The sequence below is a fragment of the Callorhinus ursinus genome, unplaced genomic scaffold (assembly GCF_003265705.2).
Source record: "Callorhinus ursinus isolate GAN/ISIS: 27379988/994484 unplaced genomic scaffold, GSC_fseal_2.0 scaffold20, whole genome shotgun sequence".
Classification (NCBI taxonomy): domain Eukaryota; kingdom Metazoa; phylum Chordata; class Mammalia; order Carnivora; family Otariidae; genus Callorhinus; species Callorhinus ursinus.
In genome coordinates this window covers 4,072,786-4,084,956 of record NW_027397082.1, presented here as the reverse complement: position 1 = coordinate 4,084,956, position 12,171 = coordinate 4,072,786, and the positions used below count along the sequence as shown (strand labels likewise).

Genomic DNA, 12,171 nt, shown 5'->3' with positions numbered 1-12,171 from the left:
GAGGTATGTTAGAGTTAGTGCCTGTTGTGAAACCAGCTATTCCCAAATAGGGTGACTTAGCCAGAATTTATTTATGATGCTATGGGCCAACAAATTGGGTTGGGCTCAGCTAGGCTGTTCTTCTTTCCTAAGTATGCATGCTCACGCATCTGTGGGGAGCCGCAGGTCAATGAGGTGGCTTTGCTTCTGGATGTTGGCTGGCTATTAGCTGGGCAGTGGGGACAATTGGGCCATTTATCTCTCATTATCCAGCAGGCTAGCTGGGGCTCATTTAGGTGGTGGTGGCAGGATTCGAAAGGATGCAATGTCTCCAGGCCTGCTCTCAGCAGTGGTACGTTCTTAGTTGCTCCTGCCACGTTTTACTGGTGAAAGCGAGTCACAAGACCAACTTAGATTCAGAAACACACTTTGCAAAATACAGCCCAGCTCTTGAGGAAAGGTGCTGCAAAGTCCCATTGCAAAGGAGGAATGGATATGGGGAAAGGTGGAAAATTGGGGCCAGTTTGTGAACCCCTGCAGGTGGTGAGGACTGCTCCATCAGCAGCTGTTAGGGGAGTGAAGCAGATAAGGAATCACATGCTGACAATGAACCCTGCTGAGGATTTGGGAAGCCAGGCATTCCACTTAGCTTCCTGGCTACCTGTGGGGAGCAGAGGCAGCTCATAGGAAGCTGAAGAATAGGCTTGTGGCTGGGGGGGGGGGGGGGGGGGGGGGGGGGGTAGGGAACGGTGAATGGGGTGAGGTTTAGGATCCTGATCCACTATTCATGAGCCCTGTGGCTTTGGCGGGGTCAGTGAGTACATCTTTGCCTTAGTTTTCCCATCTGTAAGATGGGATCACAGCTTGCCTCATAGGGTTGTGGTGAGGAGTCCAGATGCAATGGGCCTGGCACGTGGTAGCTCTGGAAAAACAGCCATAATCATGAGTAGCATATAATAGCAGTCAAGCAGCCAATAACAGCACTTATGTTGAAAGATAATGAATAATTAGAATTTCTTCCTAGCTAAAGAGCCTGGAATCTCTTACCCCAGAAAGCAGAGTGGCATCCTGGGTTTATACTGGCAAAGGCTGACCTCGCCATGATGCAAATACCAATTTAGCTAGCGGAACTGGCCACTAGCCACTGAAGGCCTCCATGGCCTCAGGCACATCCCAGGGCTCTGTGGGGCCTGGGGCTTCTGTTCCTCACAGCCAGTGCCCACTGAGCTCTGGGTGACACACTGGGCCCCAGGCCTGACCTTGGCCCTGCACAAAAGGCCCTGCACAATGAGGAGGGGTCTTATTGAGGAGGCAAGGCAGCCTCTTGATGGGCTCAGGGAAACCTCTCTGGTTCTGTGCTTTGACCCTGTTAAATGCCACTGTCTCTGGGCAGGGAATTATCAGGACAGAGAACAGAGAATTATGTAGAGTTCTAGACTGAAGATCTTGAACATATTCTATGTCTGCACTATCCAGGATGGTAGCCACTGGCCACATTTGGAACACTTGACATGTGGCTAGTGCAACAAGAACCCGGATCTTTTCTTTTAATTAATTATTTATATGGCCACTCGTGACTAGTGGTTACCATATTGGACAGCGTGGTTCTGGATGGGTGAGCCTCTGAAGAGAAAGGGCTTTGAGGACGCTGAGACACACAGCCATCAAGCCTGAGTGGGTTGGGACTGTCATCTGGCGCTGCGTTGGGAGCCCCAGGCGAGGGTCCGGGCAAGGGTCTGCTGAGCGGCAGGTGCTTGTTGCTGCTTACTTTCTCCCTCCTTATTCTAAGCAGGGCTGAGAAAAGAGGGAAACTCATGACTGCAGAAATTCAGAATCCAGCATAGATTTAGCCTCTTGGTCCCCCTTGCTAGATTCTGAGGGGCCCCTAGGGCACCCCCCCAGAAAGGCCGTGGTTCTGTATCCTGCCTCACCCTTTCTTGTGCCAAGGAAAACCCGACCTTAGCTGTCCAGTTGAAGAGAGAGGAGGGGACCTCCCAAGGAGGAGAGAAGGGCCTTCCCATATGGGTGGCTGCTTTCGGACAGTAGCACCCACATGGTCCAATGTGGCTTTTGAAGATATTACATTAGTTCACACACAGGCACACAGACATGCAAATACTTATGTGTACACACACACACACACACACACACAGAGTTTGTTTATGAAGGGGGTGACTTTTGAAGAGTTGGGACAAGAAGCTCAGGTCTGGAAAAACTGGAGGTTTTGCTTCCGCTTTAATTGGGTTCAAAAAAGATGACAACCCAAGTCCGCCTCAGGGTTTGCTCTGGAAACTCACATTGGAATTTATTTCAGGACCTTCCCCAAGTCACAGCAGAACGCTGCTTGCACACCAATGGTGGATTTTGCCTAGACGTTTTTTTTTTTTTTTTTCTAATTGCCTTTCAACTCCTGTAGGAATAAATGGCCCAAACCAATCATAGTCTTTGTACAAAAGCTGGATGAAAAGGCTGCTCTCTGCCTACCTCACCAGTCTCTCAATCCCCTGATATTTCTTTAAGTTGGGAGTCTATTGCAGGCGAGCATTCTAGTGTCCTTTAAAGGAGAGAGACTTTCTGGATCCTTCGATTAATGGACTGCAGTGGATACCGGCAGTGGCTCCTGCATGAGCTTTTTGCAGTGGCACGGGCAAGATTCGTTTTCTGCTATCACCGTGATTTACAAGGCTCACATAACCATGTAACGACTTGGTGATTACATGGAAAAGATTGTATAAATACATAGTAATTACAAGTTCATGCAGATTACTTGCTATATACATTTGAAGTTGCCGAGGAGTTCAAAGATTAATTAGCCTGTAACTGGCAGTATTTAAATCATTTTTTCTCATAAACGAATACATTGAGGCGGACTTCAAGGCTGGTGAGGATGGGGATGTGATGAGTATGATCTGAAAAGAAAAAATGAAATTTGACAGGCATGGCTTATTTAAAGCCTGCATATGTGAGCTGAGCAGCCACTCACTTTGATGCAAATCGTAGGGGAAAGAGCAGGGGGATGGTGTGTAGAGAAAGGTGCTGAACAAAGTAAGGATTTCCTGCTGGCGACTTGAAATTTAAACAAATAATCATTTAAATGGCGGCCCGGCATTACGTTCCGAGTTGTGTGCATTAATGTCAACATCTGGTACCAACATTTTGACAATTCTATTAAAATGCCCCAGCATTCCCTATCTAACACCTGTTAGCTCTAATTTTCTTTCCTGAGAAGCACACCAGTAGACAGGGTAGATTCCAAATCATTTATCACTTTTAAAGTGCTTCCATATGCGTGTTGGACCCAGCCTGGCCCTAGGCAAACGTTTTCTGAATGCATTAAAATTCAGGACTATTTTTTTTTAAGTGTAGACACCAATGTTTCATTGAATTCATGTCTGGTAATTATTAGCTTAAATTATGGCTCACACATGACTTGACAAAGTGGACCATGAATTAAAACACACACACACACACACACACACACACACGCACACACACACATCCCCGAACTCTCCAATAGATGCACCCAACTCCTATGTTGCTCCTTATTGAGATGTCAGTCAGTAATCATTAGGCAAACACTCTTCATAGAGGGAACCGCTAAGAGGCCCAGGAGTCCCAAGGGACAATCTAAAAATGTCAAAAATGTTACAGTATAAATGAATGACACCAACAAGAGAACATGTGTTAGAGATGCAAGCAATTAGTTAATATGTTACAAGTTTCAACCTCTGAGCAAAACAGGCAACAAAAATTTCCGCTTGACAAAAGGCTACAGATAAGATCAGGTTGATTCCCAGATAATACAATCTTCCTGAATCCGAGCAACCCTCCAGGAGGCTAGGAGGGAGGGATGATAGGGGGACTGAGGGGTTTGTAGGGTTTGAGCCCCCTAGACCAGGTCCTGCTTCGCCTGGAAAAGACTGGCTTGACTGCTGAGCTCTCACAGTGGAGAAGTGGGGTCTGACATGAAGGAAAATATCCTGTGCTCCGAGGATCTGGCTCACGAAGCTAGCAGCCTGCTCCTTGCTGGAGCTTCAGAATGAAATTTAGAAGGTCGAATGAAATCATATTGCTGTTTTCAAAGGAAAAGAGGTGCCCGCAAAAGGTGACAGGGGTGGGGGAATGTTACATGGGCAAATGCTTTTTCACAGATTTAAAAAATGAAATATTGTATGTTGTGTTGTTTCCTCTCTCACTCCCTCTTTCTCTGATTCTCTCTCTCTCTCTCCCCCATATATATGTATATACATATATATACTATACCTACATACTATATACACACACGCATACATACAGAAAAGACGTTTCAAACAAAAAATCCTCCCACATATATACACATCCAGGATATATATTTTAAGCAAAAATACACACGATGTGCACTTGGACTAAGGATTTGAATAGGTCCCTTAGAAATCCCAAGGAAACATTGAGAACACAAGAAAAAAAAAGGAAGAAAAACCTGAGTTCACCAACTCTATAGATGTAAAAAAATTTTGTAGACAGTTAAAAATGTCTGCCCCTGTACACGCGCACACCTACACTTTCACACTTCCTCTGTTTACTAAATAACATTTCAGCACAGTTTTCATCTTATAAGGAAAGTGTTTGAAACTTGGAATAAGTGCACTTAATTAAAGGAAGGCTGTGAAAATGTGCACTAATCTGATATGACTAATAGCAAAGTGCATGAAATTGCTAATTAGAATTTCATTAAAGGTGCTGCTTTATCAGACTGTGAATATCACAACCTTTAAAATTCTTTCAGGAGAGCTTAATTCCTTTTCAAACAGAAATATTCTTTAAAGACATTTGATTTGTTCTGAAGGAATTCATGGCTTAGGCTGGAACTTAAAATGTTGCCGATATTCCAGGAGGTGATATCAGAATAGTAATATAGATCAGGGACTTTGTTTCATTTGCCAGATGAATCCCTTCCTCCCCCATCTCTATGGATTATTCTTCAAAAACCCAGTCATGAAAATAGAGTTGAGTCCTTGGTTTGATCCACTTGTAATTTGTTTTCTGCTGAAGCCAAATGGTTCTTTTCTCTCTCTTTCACACACACACAAAAGGAAAAATTACTTAAAAAAATTTTAAGTCACTAAAAATCAAAGTAAACATTTTAATTTTCACATTCATTAAAAAAGTAAAAGGGAACAGACAATAAAATATGTTTTCTTTAAAGGAAAAGGCCACCCATTAAAAAAAATCAGCTAGCAGTTTTCACTCTAAAAAAAACCTCTTAAAATACTAATAACATTTAATCACAAAATTGCATTTTTAAAATTAGAAAAATCCAGTGTTAACAGTAGCAAATGTGTTTTTACTCCTTTTCTGACTTGCTTTTCTGGGTTGTAAGTTTTCTTATTTCACATTTTAATTATTCTCTGCACTAAATCTGCATTTCAGCTTGTTTTTTTATCACTCAGATTTTTAGAATTCTGCCTTTCTGATCTTTCATCTTTTCTAATTTTAACCTTATTTTCTGTCACTTCTCTTTATTTTCAAATGCAGAAATTTGCTGTAATATGTTACTCTCCCTGCACACAACTCTCCCTGTTACCAATTGTATTTTTGTATTTGCTGTTTTTTCTGATGGTTCCAGAGTTCTTACAATTAGTAACTGGGTTCCTTTTAATATTCAAGCTTGATTGAACAGTTACATTTTGTTACTGAAAAACTATTAATGTTAATGGAAACTACAGCTCACTCAAAGCAGCAGTTTACTTTTACAGAAGTTGTTAAAATCCAGCCTGGCTTCAAATTTGCTGAACACACAGGTTCACGGTGATGTAATTTTGCAGAACTGAATATTTTAAATACACTTGAAAAACGTTGGTTTAAAAGCTAATCAGTCATGTTTACCTGATGACCATATCTGAAAGGGGAGAAATGAGAACAGAAGTAACTTTATTTGAGAAGCAGTGTGATTTCTTTGGCCATTTAAACAAACCTCAAGTGAGTTAATTACAGTTTGCTCTGATTTTAGCTCCAGCAAGAGGAATTTTCATGGCATTTAGATAATTCATCAACTGGGCTACGTAACAGATAAAAGGTTACGTTTTCCTTTCCAACATTTGGGAGGGACATTTGTTCAATAAAAGCAACGATTTTAAAAGATCGGTCTAGACTCAAATGAATGAAAATTATGCTTGTTAACTGTAACGTCTGGAGTCCGAGGTGGGGTGTCAGCCTTGCCTATCCGTGGGCCACCGTAGTCAAACAAAGCTGCTATTTCAAATGTTTTAAGTTTCGAATTGAGAAATATTGTTGTAATATGGCAACAATGGGGCTGTTGACCTTCCAAGCGCTCAGCGATGGCAAGCTCCTTATAGCTCGTTTTATGCAAAACGAATGGCAGGTAATTGTGATTTAATTCTTTTCAAGTAAATTACAGTGAGTGCGTGACACAAAGCCGCGGCGGACCCTCCTTTCTCTGTCAGTAGTTGAATTAATGATGGCAGGAGTAAAAACAGCAATTGTGCACAATAGCCCTCCCCGGTCCCCACCCCTGCCAAGGGGGGACCTGCCAATCAGGCCGCGCCGCCACGAGGCTGGCAATCCTCCGGTTGCGGAGGTTTGGGGATGCAACGTGCGGTGTCTCGGCGGTGGCGTGGGGGTCAAGGAGCCCGGGACCGCCCCGGGCCACACCCCCCCTGCCCCCGAGGTGCCCGCACGGGGCCGCGTCTGCGCGCTACGGTCCAGGGCGCCCCCCAGCGTGGGCACCCTGGGCCGGGGTGGGCCCCTGGGGCCGGCCTACGGAGCGGGACGTGCTCCGCCGAGTTGAGGGCAGAAAGGCTTCCTGGTGGCCTGGTCGTGCCGGCCTCCCGGAGAGGCGCCCCGAGGGCTCCCGGAGGAGGCGGCGTGGCCGAGCGAGGGTGCGGGGAGGCGGATCTGCGCGCCCCGAGTGGGCGCGGCGCTGGAGGGCTGGGCTCCGCGCGTCCCCGGGCGCGCCTGCGGTCCGAGGGGCCCGGGAGCAGAGCCGCTCCGCGCGTAGAGCGCCAGTTCTCGCCCCCAAACCCGGGGCGCTCGGGTGGGAAGGGAGACCCTGGGGGAGCCCCGGCGGGGGTGGGGGAGACATGCCGGGAAGGTGTGGGGTGGGTGGGCGGGGGCGCTGATGGGGTTCGCTTGAAGAGGGGCACTTGCGGGTGTCCCGACCGCAGGCTCACCGCAGGCAGCCTGGGGCGCAGGAGGGGGCTTTGGGATGGGGCTGGGCGCCAGGCACCCGGTGGGCGCCAGTAGTCACTGAACTGACCACTAACATACTGTGTGAACTGGTCACTTCCCCTTGTACGTGAACAAAACCCGAACTCCTGGCCGAGGCCCACAGGGGCTGTGTCCTCTCGCTCTTGCCTGGGCTCTGCTCCAGTGAACTCTGGATTTGTCAGAGGTGTCAGAGGCGGAGTCCTGCCTGCCCTGTCCTCAGTGGGTCACTCTGGGCAGGTTCCTTAACCTCTCTGGCCTCAGTCTCCGCCACCTAAATGGAGTTGATAATGGAGCCCTACCCTCAAGGGTCCTTATGGGCACGTAATGAACTGCCGGTCAATGCCAGGATGGTGCCAGGCGCAAAGTATCGTGCCTACACGTGTTAGCGGGTCTCACTCCATCTCAGCCACCTGCACGGTCTCCCTTTTCTTGGACCTCCCTAAATGCGTCCCTGCCCCAGGGCCTCTTGCCCTTGCTAGGCAGAGCTCTTCCCTTGTTCTTGTTCTGGCTTCTGTTTTAGGCTTCAGCTTAGCTGTCACCTGGGAAAGATCTTCACGACCCCCTGGCTCTCCCATCCCACCCCTGGCTCTTACAAAGCTCTTTGTTTTCTTCCTAATATCTAATCCTGATCTGAATGTTTTTCTCTATTTGCTTTGTGTTTATTGTCTCTCTCCTCCCCATATTCTAAGTTCTGTGAGACAGGGACTTCATTGGTCTTGTTCTCTGCAGGTCCCAGCACCTTGATAAGTGTCTGCTCTGTAGTAGGTGCTCAGGAAAAACTGTAGATGGATGGATGGAGTCACATCTTCTGACCCGTACATCAGAGTGGTTGAACCACATCATACCTAAGTGCCTCGTTCTCTTGTTCAATAAATGAAATTGTCAGCATGGAAGTTCTATTTTTTTAATTAAAAAGGCAATTTTCTGAAAGAGATCGAGGTTTTCAAGAAGGGTGTCATTTAGAGGTGTTTCTCAGGGTCACCATCTTTCTACACTGACTAGTTTTGACCCTGAGGTTGGAGCCAGTCTATTTTGAGCTCTCCCCATGGCTACCTGATCCTGGGAGTTCCTGATGGAGGGGCCTTCTGGATTTTCTTCCCAGGCCCGATTTCTTCCCTACTTGCCCAGGAACTCTACAGACCTCCATCCCACAGAGCAGCAATGCCTATCCTCATCTCAGGCTACCTGCCCTTCAGTGTCACCCCCCAAACCCCCACAGTGACTACATCACTGGGCACTGCCCTTCTGTCCTCCATCTTCCCCAGCCAGAACTTTTCTGCTCCTTTGATGGACCCTCTTTGGCATTAATCACAGATTCACACCTGCTTTTCCTCCTCCTCAGAACCAGCTGCTTCTAGTAGACTGGCTCCTGCCGGGCTTGCCAGACCATGGGAAGGAGCCAGTGAGGGCCAAGAGAGGCTGGGTGGGGCTGCCTCAGCAGCTCAGCTTATGTTGGGGAGATGAGTCAACTGGCTAGGGTCACTCTGTCTCCGTACCCAAGCTGGAGCCAGGGACAGAGTATTTCTGGAAGGCCTGGCCTGGCTCCCCATCTCAAACTATTTACTTGGTGAGGTCATTATAAACAATGAGTATCTCGGACACGGTCACCATCCTTGGTGGCCAACTCCTATCCCAGGGTCATATCTTTGGGAAAGAATTTGAGGACCTCTGGCTATCCAGAGACCAAGAAGCACAAACACTCAACTCATTCATGCATCCAAAACCAGTTGCTTAGCTCCCTTGGACTGAGAACAGTGATGGGTGCCGGGGATATTGATAACAGTAATAGCTCATACTTGTTTAGCCCTTCCTTCTGGCCAGGAACTGTTCTAGGTGCTTTGTGTGTGTTCCATCACTTACTGAGTTATAGCTCTAGGAACCGGATTTGATTATTATCCCCTTTTCTGCAGAAGGAAATGGGCTCAGAGCACACACACACCGAGTTTACCAGGGTTACACAGCCAGGGAGTGACGGGGTTTGGACTTAGAACCAGAGCCTGCGCTCCTAACCACCAACCCCGCACCTACCCTCTGTCTTCGTCTCCAGGATGGATAAGACAGCCTCGGCCATCCAGGGGCACGGAGCATCAGAAGCAAAGAGAGAAGGTAGGTGAGCGGGTGTGGTTCCCCACGAAGGGTATCAGTTGTGATGCCTAGTGGCTGTTACTGTCTACACCAGGCCCCGTTTTCATGGCTTTACACATATCTTAGCACTCGAAGTGGGAGGAAGTGACATCAGCTCTATCTTATAGATAAGACACAGAGAAGTCCAGCAGCTTGCCCAAGATCTCAGGGATAGTAAATGGCAGAGCTGGGATGGGGACCCACAGAGCCTCGCTCCAGGGCCCATGCTCTTACCCTGGCGCCCACCTGTCAGTCCTCAGGCAGCGAAGAGCATGCTGAGCCCCTTCGGTGTTGCCAAAAAACACCCTGCGTTTGGAGCCAGAGGACCTGACTTAGAGCCCTGGAGCTGCTACTTGCTAACTGAAAGCCTTGGGGAGTCTCCATTTCCCTGTCTGTAGAAGGGGTCATGAGGTCGGCTCCACCTGCCTCCCAGGGCCACTGCGAGCATTAATGAAGATCGTTTCCGGGGACGCGTGCAGTAAAGGGTGAACTGCTGACCTCAGAAGCATTTGGTTCTGTGGGCACGGGTCCCTGCTGGGCACGGTGGGCCGGGGGACAAGTGACTGGCCTCCCTCATCGATCCTGCCTCATGGCCCAGGACAAATGAAGAGGTGATTATTTTAATTGCAAAACAAATGACTATAATGAGGTGTCTTGTTTGGTGATACAGATGACTAGACAATTAAGTCTGTTACTTGTTGTTTGTTTGTTTCTAAGAGGACTGTATTCAAAGGCCTCCCCGGGCCAACACTTGGATTTGGCCTCACGCCAGACCCTGTGCTTGGTGCTTCATGTGCTCAAGCCCCCAGGCCTTCCAACAGCCCTGTGAGGTGGGACAGACATTATACCCATTTTATAGGCCGAGAGACTGAGAGGTAAAACAATGGGCTAATGAATGGAAGAGCTGGCCTTGAAGCAAGTCTGGCTGACTCCAGTCCTGGTATCTTTGCCACAGCTCCACAGGTCCCAGCGTGGAGCTGGCATGGAGGAGGGGGGCTGCCCTCATCCCTTCCTGCTTCTGAACATTTGGCTTTAGCTCTACATTTGTCTGAAGGTTCCCCCCCTTCAGCCTTGGTGTTTTACATCCTTCAGCCCTCCTCAGTCTTGGGGGTCCATCACCACACAAGGCCTCTGTTGAGTGCTTCTGGGCTGATTCTGTACCCCCTCCACACACCCACCCACCAGCCTGCAGCTTTTGTGCAAGAGCTTGAGGTCGACACCTTGGCCTTGTACAAGGCGCAAAGTGAGGACACGTTCTGCCATCCCCAGGACCTCTCCCTGGGGAAACAATCTCTCAGAGGGCCAGGGTGGTGTGAGGAGAGATGTTGTTGCCTTCGTTCCCCTCCATGTTCACCCCAGACCTGCTTCTGGCCCCATTAACTAAATTTATTTTGGCTTAAATGACACAATGGTTGGAGATAGTAAAAGATCTACCTTCATGAAACCATCAGGTGGATTGAATGGGGTTAGAAAGGGGAGGGCAGCCGCCCGTGGGTTTACAGCAACGACCCTACGTGGGCTGATGGGCTCTGTCATGGTGGTCCCAGACAACAGGTGGCTGGGGACTCTGCTGGTGTGTTGTCATGTCCTTGGGAGGATTCCCACTGTCAGGCTATGGTTTTGGAGGGAGAGGGGCAGGACCGGGCTGCATGGTGGGGGCTTGAGGATGAAGGATACACAGTCTCTATTTGCCTTGATCTCACGGGGTGGCCTAGACCTTGAATGGGTGCACGCGTGGGTTGGTGGGGGGAGTGCATACCTATGGGACTGGCGTAACTGCTAGGGATGGAGTCCCCGGTCCCCCACTTACTAGCTGTGGGGCTTTGGGAAAATTGTGTCACTTCTCTGTGCCTCCATTTTCTCATGCATAAAGCTGAGATAATAGCTAGATGATCTTATAAGGTCAGTGGGAGGAGTTAATTATGCAATACATGGAAAAGCATTTTAAATGGTGTCTGGCACAGAGTAAGCAGTCCATAGATGTTAGCTGACCCTAAAATACAAGCTCAAAATTATCTTCTCCATTCACGTTTTCTTTCCCACTCAAAATATGTAATACACAGAAGTCATAGAATGGAGTGCCTTTAAAACTGCATGTTGACAAGAGAGGAGTGTGAGGTATATTCTGGTTTTCACCATTCGCTACCGTGTGATCCTTTGCAAGTGACTTACTCTTCTGAGCTTCAGTTTCCTTATCTAGTAAATGGATATAAAATAAAAAAAATCTGCTACTAATAGTGAGGATTAAATGAATAATGTACATAAAGCAAATAGTTATTTATTAGTCTTCTTTATACTCTGCCTTTCCTCCTCCCCCCCATACAAGTCCTTTTTGAAAGGCTCTGAGATACATTCTGGAAAACCAGTTTGCCTTCCCTCCTGGGTACCTAGGAAGACTACATTTCCCAGCCTCCTTTGCAGTCAGGAGCCCCACGTGACCGAGTTCTGGCCAATGAAATGTGAGCAGGAGTAACATATACTGTTTCCAGGTCTGGTCCCTAAAGTTTCTTGTAAGACCGTTCATGCTCTTTTTCTCCTTCATCTGCCAACAGGATGTCAGTGTTCACGGTGACCTTGGAGGCCACATGGTGGAGATGGTGGAGCCCCTGCCAGCAGAACCCTGCTCTTCACCACTGTGCCTTATCAGCCTGCTTGGACAGTGAATTGCAGCATTAAGACATTGAGACTTAGGGGCGCCTGGGTGGCTCAGTTGGTTAAGCGACTGCCTTCGGCTCAGGTCATGATCCTGGAGTCCCGGGATCGAGTCCCGCATCGGGCTCTCTCCTCGGCGGGGAGTCTGCTTCTCCCTCTGCCCCTCCCCCCTCTCGTGTGCACTCTCTCTCTCTCTTTCTCTCTCTCTCT

The 12,171-nt window shown here is 48.1% G+C and overlaps 1 long non-coding RNA gene across 1 annotated transcript; it reads left to right on the top strand.

Annotated features, from left to right (window-relative positions):
• Positions 1-3,868: 3,868 nt before the first annotated feature.
• On the top strand, positions 3,869-11,979 carry LOC141374679 (uncharacterized). The gene is made up of 3 exons (XR_012381759.1): positions 3,869-4,084; positions 9,233-9,291; positions 11,862-11,979. It is a non-coding gene; the product is annotated as an uncharacterized lncRNA (long non-coding RNA).
• Positions 11,980-12,171: the final 192 nt, after the last annotated feature.